General features: G+C 55.8%; 2 long non-coding RNA genes across 2 annotated transcripts; one reads left to right on the forward strand and one right to left on the reverse strand.

The window, feature by feature from the left end:
- Positions 1-3,520: 3,520 nt before the first annotated feature.
- Positions 3,521-7,817, reverse strand: LOC141578304 (uncharacterized). Its single transcript, XR_012508433.1, has 2 exons — positions 7,159-7,817; positions 3,521-4,331 (listed from the first exon to the last, which is right to left on the reverse strand). It is a non-coding gene; the product is annotated as an uncharacterized LOC141578304 (long non-coding RNA).
- Positions 6,364-10,633, forward strand: LOC141578305 (uncharacterized). Its single transcript, XR_012508434.1, has 2 exons — positions 6,364-6,871; positions 8,590-10,633. It is a non-coding gene; the product is annotated as an uncharacterized LOC141578305 (long non-coding RNA).
- The last annotated feature ends 805 nt before the right edge of the window (positions 10,634-11,438 follow it).

Here is an 11,438-nt window from a genome sequence, read left to right on the forward strand (position 1 = left end):
TGCTGGACGCACCGGCTCCGGCTCCCGGCCCGCGGTCGTCAGTAAAACGTGACTTTCTTGTCCTGATTCCACAGTTTCCGTTGAAGCAGAGTCAGTTTGCAATGTCGTGTTAGTTCCAGGTGTGCAGCATGGCGACTCGGTGGCACAGACACGGTCTGTTTCAGACTCTTCTCTGTGACAGCTCATCACAGGACACTGCGTAAAGCCCCCCCCCCCGTGCTCTGCAGGAGGTCCTTGTTGCACACCTGTTTTGTCCATAGTCATATGTGCCTGCCAATCCCAGACTCCACATTTATCCCTCCCTCCCATTTCCTCTTTGGCAACCATACGTTGTGCTCTATGTCGGTCAGTCTGCGTCTGTTTTATAGGTAAGTTCTTTTGTATCATTTTTTTAGATTCCACATGTAAGCGATGTATGAAATAATGCCATTTGCAGCAACGTGGATGGACCTAGAGATGATCGTATTACATGAAGTAAGTCAGACAGAGAAAGCGAATCTTAGCTTTTACCCTAAGCCCTGAGCCAGTCGCTCCGTCCTGCAGGGGAAGGTCTCTAAGGGCAAAGTCCTCCTAAGAAATCAGACGAGGCTCTTTGTTCCGCGGAGCAGGGCGTCCGGACAGTCCTCCAGCCGCGGCTCACACAGGCCCAGAGGCCGCTGTGCGCGCCGGGAGCCCAGTGGGCTGGGCTTGGAATCGCCCCCTGGAGTGGGAGTGGGATGAGGAGGGGTGGAGGGGACCCAGGCCACTGCTCTTGGGTTTCCCCCAACTGTCCTGAAACTCAGCTTCCCACGTCGTGAGCACAATGACGTCAAAACAGGAAGGAATCCAAAGAAAACACACTTTCTGCACCACATTGAACTCACATCCTTGGAGAGCTGGTTGTCAGGGATGCCCTCCCAAGCCAGACCAGTGAGGCGGCTGGACTTGGCCGTACGAGGAGGTGGCCTGGTGCTAGTACTAAATGGAGCAGCTGGACCCACCGGGCCCTCGGGGACGCGGCTCAGCTGGCCTGTGGGGGGCAGCGCAGCTCGCCCAAAGCTCTGCACCTCCTCAGACGCAGAGTGAAGACAGGTGTCCCTGCCGGGCGTTTGGAACCCTCATTGGGTGCAGCTCTGTCTCTGGGGGCGCAGCAGGGAACGGAGCTTTGTCTCCAGGGGTCACCCGAAGTGTGTCTTTAACACGCCCACCTGTCAGTCCAGATGTATATGCACGGTGCTTGCGGCCTCGGCCGATGCGAGGCTGTCCTGTGCGGCCTGCTTGTCAGCTCGTTTGCCTTAGCAAGCCGACTGCACGGTGCTTTGTGCACTCTGGATTTTTAAAGGTTTCTATTATGCGTTATATCAAATTTACCACTGAGTGGAAATTAAACTATGTAGTTTTTAGATGTTGTAATATTTCTTCAGGTAAATCCTATATGTAGAAAACCTCTAAACTCTTCAAAATTAAGAAAAAGGCATGAACAATGTGCAAATAAAACTAGTTGGTGCATTTCTGGTTGGCCTCCCTCTCATTTCTTTCTCATGAATCTTCAAAGTAAAGTGTGGCGCTGAGCAAGCTCATTTCCGCAACCTGGTCCCCACTTGCCAAATGCCCCAAATCCACCTGACAGGACGCTGTCCCAGCAGCGGAAGCAGGTGGCGCCTGTCACTGGCCAGAGTGCCAGGCGCTCGTGACCCGGGGGCCCATTCGTCACCGCGTCCTCGTGCTCCTTGTCATCCGTGTCAGCTCGCCGAGGACCGCGTGTGACTGGTGCTTTTTTATAAACCAAAACGTGGCTTTAGTGCCGTCGCACAGTTTGGGACCTGGTGGATGTTTGCAAAGCCGTGCCTGATGCAATCACTTCTGGGTCAGAAATGACTTCAGGGGCAGCAAGGGAGGGAAATGGAGCCAGCTGGTCAAAAACCTCTGTGGCCCACCTGTCGCAGGAGCACGGGCTGTGAGGGGAAGGCCCACTGCCGTCCCCAGGGGCTTCGATGTATGTGCGCAAAGTCCAAGTCAGGCTCTGCTTAATGCAACATCCTCAAAATATCCGATACCTTTTTTAACATACAGAATTAACTTCTGGGGTCCTGACATTTACAGAAGTGTTCAAAAACGGAAATTCAAAATATGAAAATTGCTTTAAAACTCCTGTTTGGAACATTTGTCTTTGGGGGAGGGGTATAAAACAAAGAAAATAATTAGTTTTTAAGTATGAACACAGAGCATGTAGTAATAGATTTGATGTTTGCAGTCAGATAAAATGTGGCACGAAGTCCCAGTCACGTTAGGTACAAATGATCCCAAAGTCGCATGGTGAATTATAATCAGTATTATTTCCTTACAGTCAAGACACATTGTTTAATTTTCCTTTTAAAAAAAATCCTGCAGTATTTATATACAATTCAAGGCTGCCTGTCTTCCTGATACCACGCCCATCTGAGTCCTTGGTCTCGCCACACGTTAAAGCAGCATCTCACCCCGGACGTGCTGCACCTGCTACCCAGCGCGTGGTCCCCCGCCTGCGGCCGCCTCCCACAAGGGCTCTCTTCCCCACCCTGGGGTCGGGGAGATGAGGTAGTAGAGGAGGGAGTCCCAGGGCAGGGTGAGGACCCTCAGCGAGACGGGCAGGAGACCCTAGAAGAAAGGCGCCTGCGGCCGAGATCCGATGCTGAGGTCGGAGAAGCAGGTGGTTGGAATGAGATGACTGAAGTGCCTATGGGTTCCCTGCGGCGGCTGTGACAGGTCCGCACGCACTGCGGCTGAAAGCCACGCACACCCCCCTCTTGCAGTGCTGGGGCCAGAGCTCCAAACCCTGGCTGTCAGTAGGTTCACTCCTTCTGGAGCCTCCGGGGGTCGGGAGAAGTCTGTTTTCTTGCCCTTCCCAGCTTCAAGGGGCCTCCCTCAGCCCTGGGCTCACGCCCTCCTCCATCACCGGGGTGCGTCCCTCCGTCCCCCGGTCTTCTGGTCTCATCCCCCTTTACTACCTGTACTTTCTGGCACCTCCCACGTGAGGGCCTGTGGTTACAGTGGCTCTACCTGGAGGACCCGGGACGACCCCCCACCTCACAGGGACCGCTCGGCTTGGCCCCTTCATCTCATCTCCACGCAGAGGCCCTCTTGCCACATAAGGTGACCCGTTCACATTCCAGGGTGTGTAAGACCTGGGCAGCTTTGGGGAGCATTGCCCGGCCCCCAGCAGAGTCAGGAGGGAGAAAAAAGTATGGTGGCCTCCGGGATCATTGTAGATACGATTCTTCTGTTCCTACAAGCTTTTCAACAGTCTGTTGAGATGCTTGAGATTCAACACTAAGTTGAAAAGACACACACGCCCCCGTGTTCACAGCAGCACTATTGCAACAGCCCAGACATGGAAGCACCTTAATGTCCATCAACAGATGACTGGATAAAGAAGCTGGGGTGTGTATGTGTAATGGAATATTACTCAGCCACAAAAGAATGGAATTCTGCCCTTTGCAACATCATGATGGGCCCAGAGATTATCATGCTTAGAGAAATAAGTCAGACAGAGAAAGACAAATATTCTATGTTATCACTTGTATGTGGGATCTAAAAAAATTTAAATGAATGTAAATGCAAAACAGAAGCAGACTCACAGACACAGAGAACAAACCTGTGGTTACCGAAGGGAAGGAGGGGGGACAAATTAGGGGGATGGGGTCAAGAGATGCAAACCACTGTGTGTAAAAGAGATAAACGACAAGGTCATACTGCACAGCACAGGGAAGCACGGCCAACACCTTGCAATAACTTGGAATGGAGCATGGTCTGCAAGAGCACCGAACCACTGTGCTGCACACCTGCAACTAATATAATACGGCAAATCGACTGCACCTCAGTGAAAAAAGGTTTGAGGTTTAAAACAATTTCACTGGCTCCACAGCAGGAAAGGATCGCTGCAAAATTTAAATGAGTGAAGATCTACTCAGCCCTCCGCAGAACCCCCACTTTGTGCGTTTACAACCTGTCATCCCACTTAAAACACCTTGTAGGTTAGATCGCCTTACTTTTCGATAATTCCCAAATAGACTGAAAGATTTAGTAACACATCGTGGAAAACTATCGATTGAATGCGTTGTCATGCCAATCCTCTGGAAATACTTTTAAAACCTCCTACAGTTTTTACAGTCACAGCACCCGATGTGGCACGAAGGTGAAGTTTTAAGCTTTTCCTGAAACATGCAGGAGGGGTGCTCCGTAGCCGGAGCAACTGGCTCAGGACGACACACAGCAGCGTGCGGTTGTCCGGGTAGGAAGGCCCAGGGCATAAAAAGTTCCTCCACCTGGACGGGGCCTTGTCTTCTCCCCATTTACCGCCAGCCTTATCCTTTCTGCAAAAAACAAAAACAAAAACAAAACAAAAAACATAAAAAGTTAGAGTTAACAGTGAGATCAACCTGTGTGTCTGCAGAATCAGCCCATCCGGTGCCATCACTGTGGGCGATTAAAGCCAGTTCACTCGCCTAAGATTTGAACTCAAGGTGCAAACATCACTCGCCTAAGATTTGAACTCAAGGTGCAAACATCACTCACATACCTCAAAAAACAAAAACAAACCCAAAAGGCAGCACCACTCTCCCCCAGGAGAGCTGCTGCTTCATCACCTGCCCGGAAGCCCAGGAAGACGGGCACTTTCGGGAAACCCAGGGCTCCTGACCCCAGGATGCAGAAGCCGCAGGTGACACCTGGCCCTGGACGGGGTGCTTCTGGGACACCTTTGTGACCCTAGTCTGGTGTCATGTGTCCTGCATCTGGAACACCATTCGAGTGACAGATAAACACATGAGAATCCTGGTGTGAACACCAGACTGGATTTTCTTCCAGAAGAAACAACAAAAGCCACAGACAGGGAACCAGAAAAAAATCAGACAAGAAGACCTTCAGCACTTAGAGTCTAAGTTTTATTTTCAAGCGTTTTGCATCAAAGTTGTGAGCAGAGCCCCAGAGCGTTGCTTTTCCCTCTGCGGCCGCTTCTCCGTGACCCTCTCCTGCGGTGACTCTGACCAACGGGCCCTGACCTCACTTTTGATTTTGCAAAAGCTGAGTTTGCACATGAATCACCTTTTAAACATTAACTAACTCCGCAAGCCTTTCCACTACTAAATCTGTCTGTTTTTCAGCAGTTAAGCCTGCTAGTGTGCCAGGAAAGAGGTTTCTTTCTATTAAAGAAAAGAAATCACTAATAGAAATGCAGAAAACACACGGAGGCCTTATTTTTAGCACTTCTGGACATTTTATTTTCTTGTAAACTGCAGGCATATGTCACGCCTTGACAACTGCCTTTCACGGAGATGGAAAAAGAAAGGAAGAAAGAAAAGGAGGAGCAGAGGGAAGTAGACGACGGAAGCCCATGGAGCCCCGCAGCCCACCGTCTTTCCCGGCTCCGGCGGGCGCGGGGGCGGAGGGGCCGGCGGGGCGGGGCTTGGGTGTCTCCTGTCGCCCGGCTGCCCGGGAGAACCTTGCATCCCACACGGAGACGCCGCGAGCAGCCCTGCGAATGAGCCTGGAGGCGCCTCAGACCCCCCGGCGGCGCCGCCACCTCTGAGAAGGGCGCCGTCCTCGCGGCTCCGGGCGTAAACCTTGTCAGTGCAGGCGCAGCCCTCGGCCACCCCTGGGGCCCCCAGTCGCCGTGTCCACTTACTGGAAGCAGCATGGGCACGTCACGGGGTCGATCTGCGAGCAGCCCATGAATAACAGTTCCCAGAAGCGCGCGTTTCTGCTCGCGGCCACCCCACTTCTCCCCAGGTCACCCCTGCCCCCCCCAGGTCACCCCTGCTCCCCCAGGTCACCCCTGCTCCTCCCCAGGTCACCCCTGCCCCCCCAGGTCACCCCTGCCTCCCCAGGTCACCCCTGCCCCCCCAGGTCACCCCGCTTCTCCCCAGGTCACCCCTGCCCCCCCCTCAGGTCACCCCGCTCCTCCCCAGGTCCTCAGGTGGTGAATCTCGCCGCGGACGTCAACGGCGTCTTCGTGGGAGGACACTCTGGTCGGAAATGAAAGCGGGCCCCGAGTCCCACCGACAGACGGGCTATTCGTCTCCGAGGATGAAGCGCAGGGCCGGGCTCGTGCCCGCGGCTGAGAGAGTCTGTGCAGCCGACAACAGTGGGCTCTTTGTCGCTGGCCGGGGCGGGGCTAGGGAGGGCCCATGTTGTGTCCCCCCAAAAGAGACGTGGGTCACCACCACTGTCCCCAAAAGGCCATGGCCTCACCAGCCATGACTCACGAGTCCGGCCTGGAGCTCTGACTCCAGAAATAATGCACCCGAGCTGGCTGGTGGCAGCAGCCCCGAAGGAGCAAATATTTACCCCAGAGGCACGTGTGAGCCTTGCCCGCAACATCGGAGGGGCCGTCGCCGGCTCCCCCACGCCCGGTGCCCAGGCTGTGGCCGCAGTGCGTAGAGGGTCCCTCCCTCTGCCCGGCCCTCACACTGTCCTCTCTTGACTTTCCAAACCGTCTGTCGCAGGGAGGACTGTCGCCCTCATTTAAAAATTACAACACACACATGCAGGTTCAGAAGGAGCAAATGACTTTCCCAGAGGCCTGCAAGTGAGACAGGCAGGAGCAAGGCCAGACCTGGCGAATCTGAACTCGGTCCCGCTTGGATGGGGAGCTCACGGTGACCTGGGCCAACGGGTCGCAGGTGAGCAGGACCAGGAGGGCGGGACCGGCAGCTCGGGGTTTCGCGGCAGATCTGCTCGGGGTGGAGCTGACCCAGCCCAGAGCGCAGAACCGGGGGCGCCCTTCCGTCCTGCGCCTGAACTGCGGTCCCGGGACCTTTGGCTCTGCGGCTCCTGCCCGTGACGGGTCAGGCCACCAGCACAGAGGAGGAAGCCGAGCAGCTCTCTGGCTCGCACGCAGCCCAGGAAACAGCAGGTGAGCAGTTAACCCCTCCCCCAAACAGCAGGGGAATGAGTTTGCTCCTTCAGCTCCTGTGGACCGGGGAGCCGCAGAACAAGAGCCGTCCTGGCCGGCTGGGTGTCCCCCCCCCGCAGCGTCCTCGGAGCTGCCAGCACGGCGCGGCGCGGCCTCCAGGGGGCGCTGCCTCGTCGCGGAAGCCGCTCCGGCCGCCGCTCTCGGGTTCCCTCCCCGCCGCGCGTCCCCGAGGCCGCCGGCCGCTCGGTGCCCAGCGTCACGGCGGCACGTCCTCCGCGCCTCCGTACCTGATGCGTCTGCAGTTGCATGACTGTCCTCCCCGTGGGTCCAGGCTCTGCCACCGATGACTTAGGGAGCCCCCTGCGAGAAACAAGGCCGAAGGGCAGCGACAATCAGGGTGAAAGCGAGCGTCCGCTTACGTGTGAGGACGCAACAGACTACGCAGCTTTGAACCCGCACAGGCGCTCCAGGCCTCACCGAGCCCTGAGGGGTCGCGCGCTGCTGCGGTCGCGTCTAACAGGCCCGGACCCCCGCCCCGCCCGCCGCGCGCCGTCTGACGGCTCCTCGGGCGCCCACGGGGACCTCCCTGCTTTAATGTCTCTCCGCTCAGAGAACAGCAGGAGAGCCGAGCTCCCGCAGGTGCAGGAGACCTGGTCTGCTGCCACTAAACGCTGGCCGTAAGGCGTGGGCCTCAGGCGACAAGCACTTGCTTCAAGGGCGCCGTGAAGTCTGGCAAACACGCCGCGTCCCGCGCCCGAGCGCGCCAGGCGAGCCGCGCGGCCCCGGGACGGGCCCCCAGGGCGCGGGTCTGTGGAGGGGGGGGCCCAGCCCCGGCCGGACGCTCTGTGGGGGGCTCTGTGCTGCCGGCCGTGCCTTTCAGCCGCGAGCCCGCCCCCTGGCCCCGCACCCTCCCCGCCGTCCGCTCCGCGCGGGTGGCTCTGCACCCCCCGACAGGCTCACCAAGGAGACAAGCCGAGACGCAGCGGGGCGGCGCCGCGTGAGTCACGCCAGGACCCGCCCCCCGCCCCCCGTAGCACGTGCTAGAGCCCGAGTGCAGGGCCCGGGCTCTGTGACCTGCGCCTGGGGAAACCAAGGCCTTTCCCGGGAGACGAGACACACGCACACACTCCCTCTGGGTGACGCCGCGGCTTTTCCTATAAACTTCTTGTCTCTTTCCTCCAAGAGGTTTCGGTTCCATGTTTACGTGGAGTGAAGTGTTATCACAACACAGGGCATATTTTACACAATTAAAACTGAAGTGTTTGATTGCTGTCTGGGGGCAATAAATTTCTTGCTGGACACGTGGCGCCTCGTCTAAACGTCCTCATGGCCCCCAGTCGCTGTCCCAGCCCCACCGGCCTTGTCTTCCATAATTTGCCGACAGGCTCATCTGTGTGCGGTCGGTGCTCGCCGGTGCCGTGGGGCCCGAGGGGAGGCTGACACGTTCACATCTTCTCTTCTTCCCGACGCTGTAGGGACGGTTTGTATATGAACCACGGGCATCTGCTGCTCGTGGACCTCACAGGATGCTGTGGTCTCAGTCCAGACCACTTGAGAGCCCACCCACCCCACGCCCAGACTCCAGTCCCTGTGCCCCCACCACGCCCTCCTTGTCTGCAGGGCGCCCTGTCAGCGGGCAAGGCTGCCGAGCTCTTGCAGGCTTGTGCAATCTTCCCTGGCTCCCTTTCCTGTGGCCTTGAATCCGGTCTTTTTTACAGGTGAAGACCCTACAGAAGCCCCTGCCTGTCTCTGCAGCCGCTCCCCTCCCTCCTCTCACGCTCCCGGCAGATCCCTCACTGCCCATCAGAGGAACAGCCCCCAAGGACTGCAGCTCAGCTGGGCCCGCACCTTGCACCGGGCACGCTCTTCACCACACCAGTGACGGAGCTCTGGGAACTCCAGGGAAAGTGCCTGCTTCTCGGGTCTCACAGTGGTCTGCATTCATTTCCTCGTGGAATGGAATGGTCTCATCTGAATTATATTTTCACATCTAACTCCATGACAACATGACCTTCAGCTCTAACCTGTCAACCCCGATTCCGAGTACAGTGCCCATCTCAGTCGGACCTCAGTGAGGAAGCTGTCGGAGAAGTTAATGAAGAAATGAACGTGCGTGTGATCAGTGGGTACTGAGTGATCGGCCGGCTGGCTCACGGCAGTGCAGGATAATCACCCACTAGTAAGCGGGTGGATCACTACGTCAGAGCCTGGGCCCTGCCCTGAGGTTGGTCCCTCAGTAACCAAGCCCTGTCCTAGGGAACTGGCCAGTGTAACTGCCACCAGTAAGTCCATGTGGTGCACTCCCTGAGCGCTTGCTGGACGCCCACCGCCGTGACGCTCGGAGGATGGGGCTCACGGAGAAGGTGAGACTGAACCGTTCCCGGGGGGAAGGAGGCTCATCCAAGCTGACCTGTGAGCACAGAAGTGAGCGCAAGGAAACAGCCAAGACGGACTACCGCAAAGTTCAGACAGCTTAGGGCCAAACGCAGGAGCGACGGGAGCTCAGAGAAGAGCGAAACAGCTTTGCAGAGAACAAACGTTTGCAGACCGCAGCGGACACCAGGCTGCGCGCACAGCCTTTCTGCTATGAGGGCTCCCAAGGTCAAAGGTGAGCCCAGGGCAATACTTCTCAGCGCGCCTCCCCTCCTCTGGGCCCACCACCCACCGCTCTGACCCATCCCGCCCACGTCTGTTCCCTGATAATAGTGAAAGCAATAATGTTGACAGTCACCATCACTCGTCAGTGCTGGACCTCGTGCTAAGTCTTTTACGCGCACTTGCTCGCTCAGTCTCTGCCAAAACAACAAGTCTACGAGGGAGGTAACAGTACCGAAGAGGGGACGGGGGCACACAGCGGTCAGTGACCCTGCCCGAGGTCGCGTGGCTCCCACCAGGGGGACGAGGGGGTTCAGCTATCGCGGCTCTGAAACGTCTGCCTGGAGGGTCTCAGGGGCTCCGACCGCACGGGGGTCTGAGGAGTGTTCCCAAAGCTGCTTGCACAGCAACTTTGATAAAATCAAGATGACATCAACTGCCCTGAGGAACGAATGGACCCACGAGGGAGGCTGAGGGAAGTCATGGGCTGCGAGCTGCGTCCTTCCACCCTCCATGACGTGGTGAATCCTCAGCACACTCTCCTGAGCCCGTTCCTACCACTGTCGCTCCACCAAGGAAGCCAATGGAGGCACTCGAGGAGATTTATGCAAGACCATCCTGTAAAGGATGAGTCAAAGCCTGGCTCACGTTTAGAATGTTAGTACCCAGTCCGATCTGCAGAACTGGATAGGAAACAGATGCTGGGATAAAGCACTTGGTTAAATTTAATTTCAGTATTGGATTTAGTATGACTTTCTTTGGCTCATGCTCCAAAAGTTTGCATCATCTCTAAATATATCTAACTCCTGGATATGTAGGTTACCAAAAATGTGCTTAACTGCCATCACTTACCCCCAGCCGTTAATAATTGACAGATACCAACATGAGGCAGTAATTTGGAATATTTCTTAAACTTTCCATTTATTATAACTTGAACTTTATACTTGTAAATGTTGAAATTGACATTGGTAAGCTCCCGCAGTACAATTTTCTCTATTTAAATGCAGTTTGAAGAGTCCTTTTAAAAACTTCTCTGACCAGCTCAGCGATTCCTGAACCTTCTCCAGTGGGCGGGTGGGTTAGGTTTCTCAGCAGTCACCATCTGAAGTCAGCTCTGCTGTGTGTTTGCTGCTTTATTACAGTGATTAAAATATACGTTTTTAGGAAGGTGTGTCTTTTTCATGTTTATCATTTTTTAAAAACGTTCATGATGGATGTTGAGAAAATGGGACTGGTGACTGGATGGTCAGTCAGTGGCGAGTTAATTCTGCAAAGTGCGCAACAAGTCGCTCTCCACCGGAGGCACGTGCACCAAGCATCGTCCCTCCCTTTCTCTCTCCTATCATCCTCTTTCTCCATCAACTCTTCTCCATAGAAAAAAAAAAAGTCAGATGTTTATCCCCAAGTGTCTTTTCTGTGTCCGGGAGGCAAACATGGGACAGATCTTACCCGGATCAGAGGAACGTCAGTGTAGACAATACCCGGAGAGTTTCAACAGTCATTCGGTTACTCTGTTTCCTTTCCATCAGTCTGTAGGATTGTCCGCAGAACCGCATAAAGCATTTCCAGATGAGAGACAATGTTCCTCTCGCAGCAGCCGGAGGTGCAGCCCCTCTGGAAGACAGGCAGCGTCTCCCTGTCGCACTCGTCCTACTAGGCTTACAGCACTCCTGCAGTGCAGCGTGGAGGCTGTGTCTCCAGCCCAAGCCGTGCACGCTGACTTCGCTCTCAATCCAAGGAGTTTTGGCTTATGGCTACTTGTACTTGGCACCTGTGACGCAGCAGCGCTGATCTCCCAGAGCAGCCAAACCCGGCTCCCTGGTGTCCACGCTCTGACCCACTCCTGGACGGGACGTCCAGCTCAGGTCTTATTCTGACCCATTGCAGAGCCTTAGCAATGACACTTTGCAGGACCGGTGCATTACACACAACGCAGAAAGCACCTAAAATAAGACGTGAGCCTAGAGCGGGC

The sequence above is a fragment of the Camelus bactrianus genome, chromosome 8 (assembly GCF_048773025.1).
Source record: "Camelus bactrianus isolate YW-2024 breed Bactrian camel chromosome 8, ASM4877302v1, whole genome shotgun sequence".
NCBI lineage: Eukaryota > Metazoa > Chordata > Mammalia > Artiodactyla > Camelidae > Camelus > Camelus bactrianus.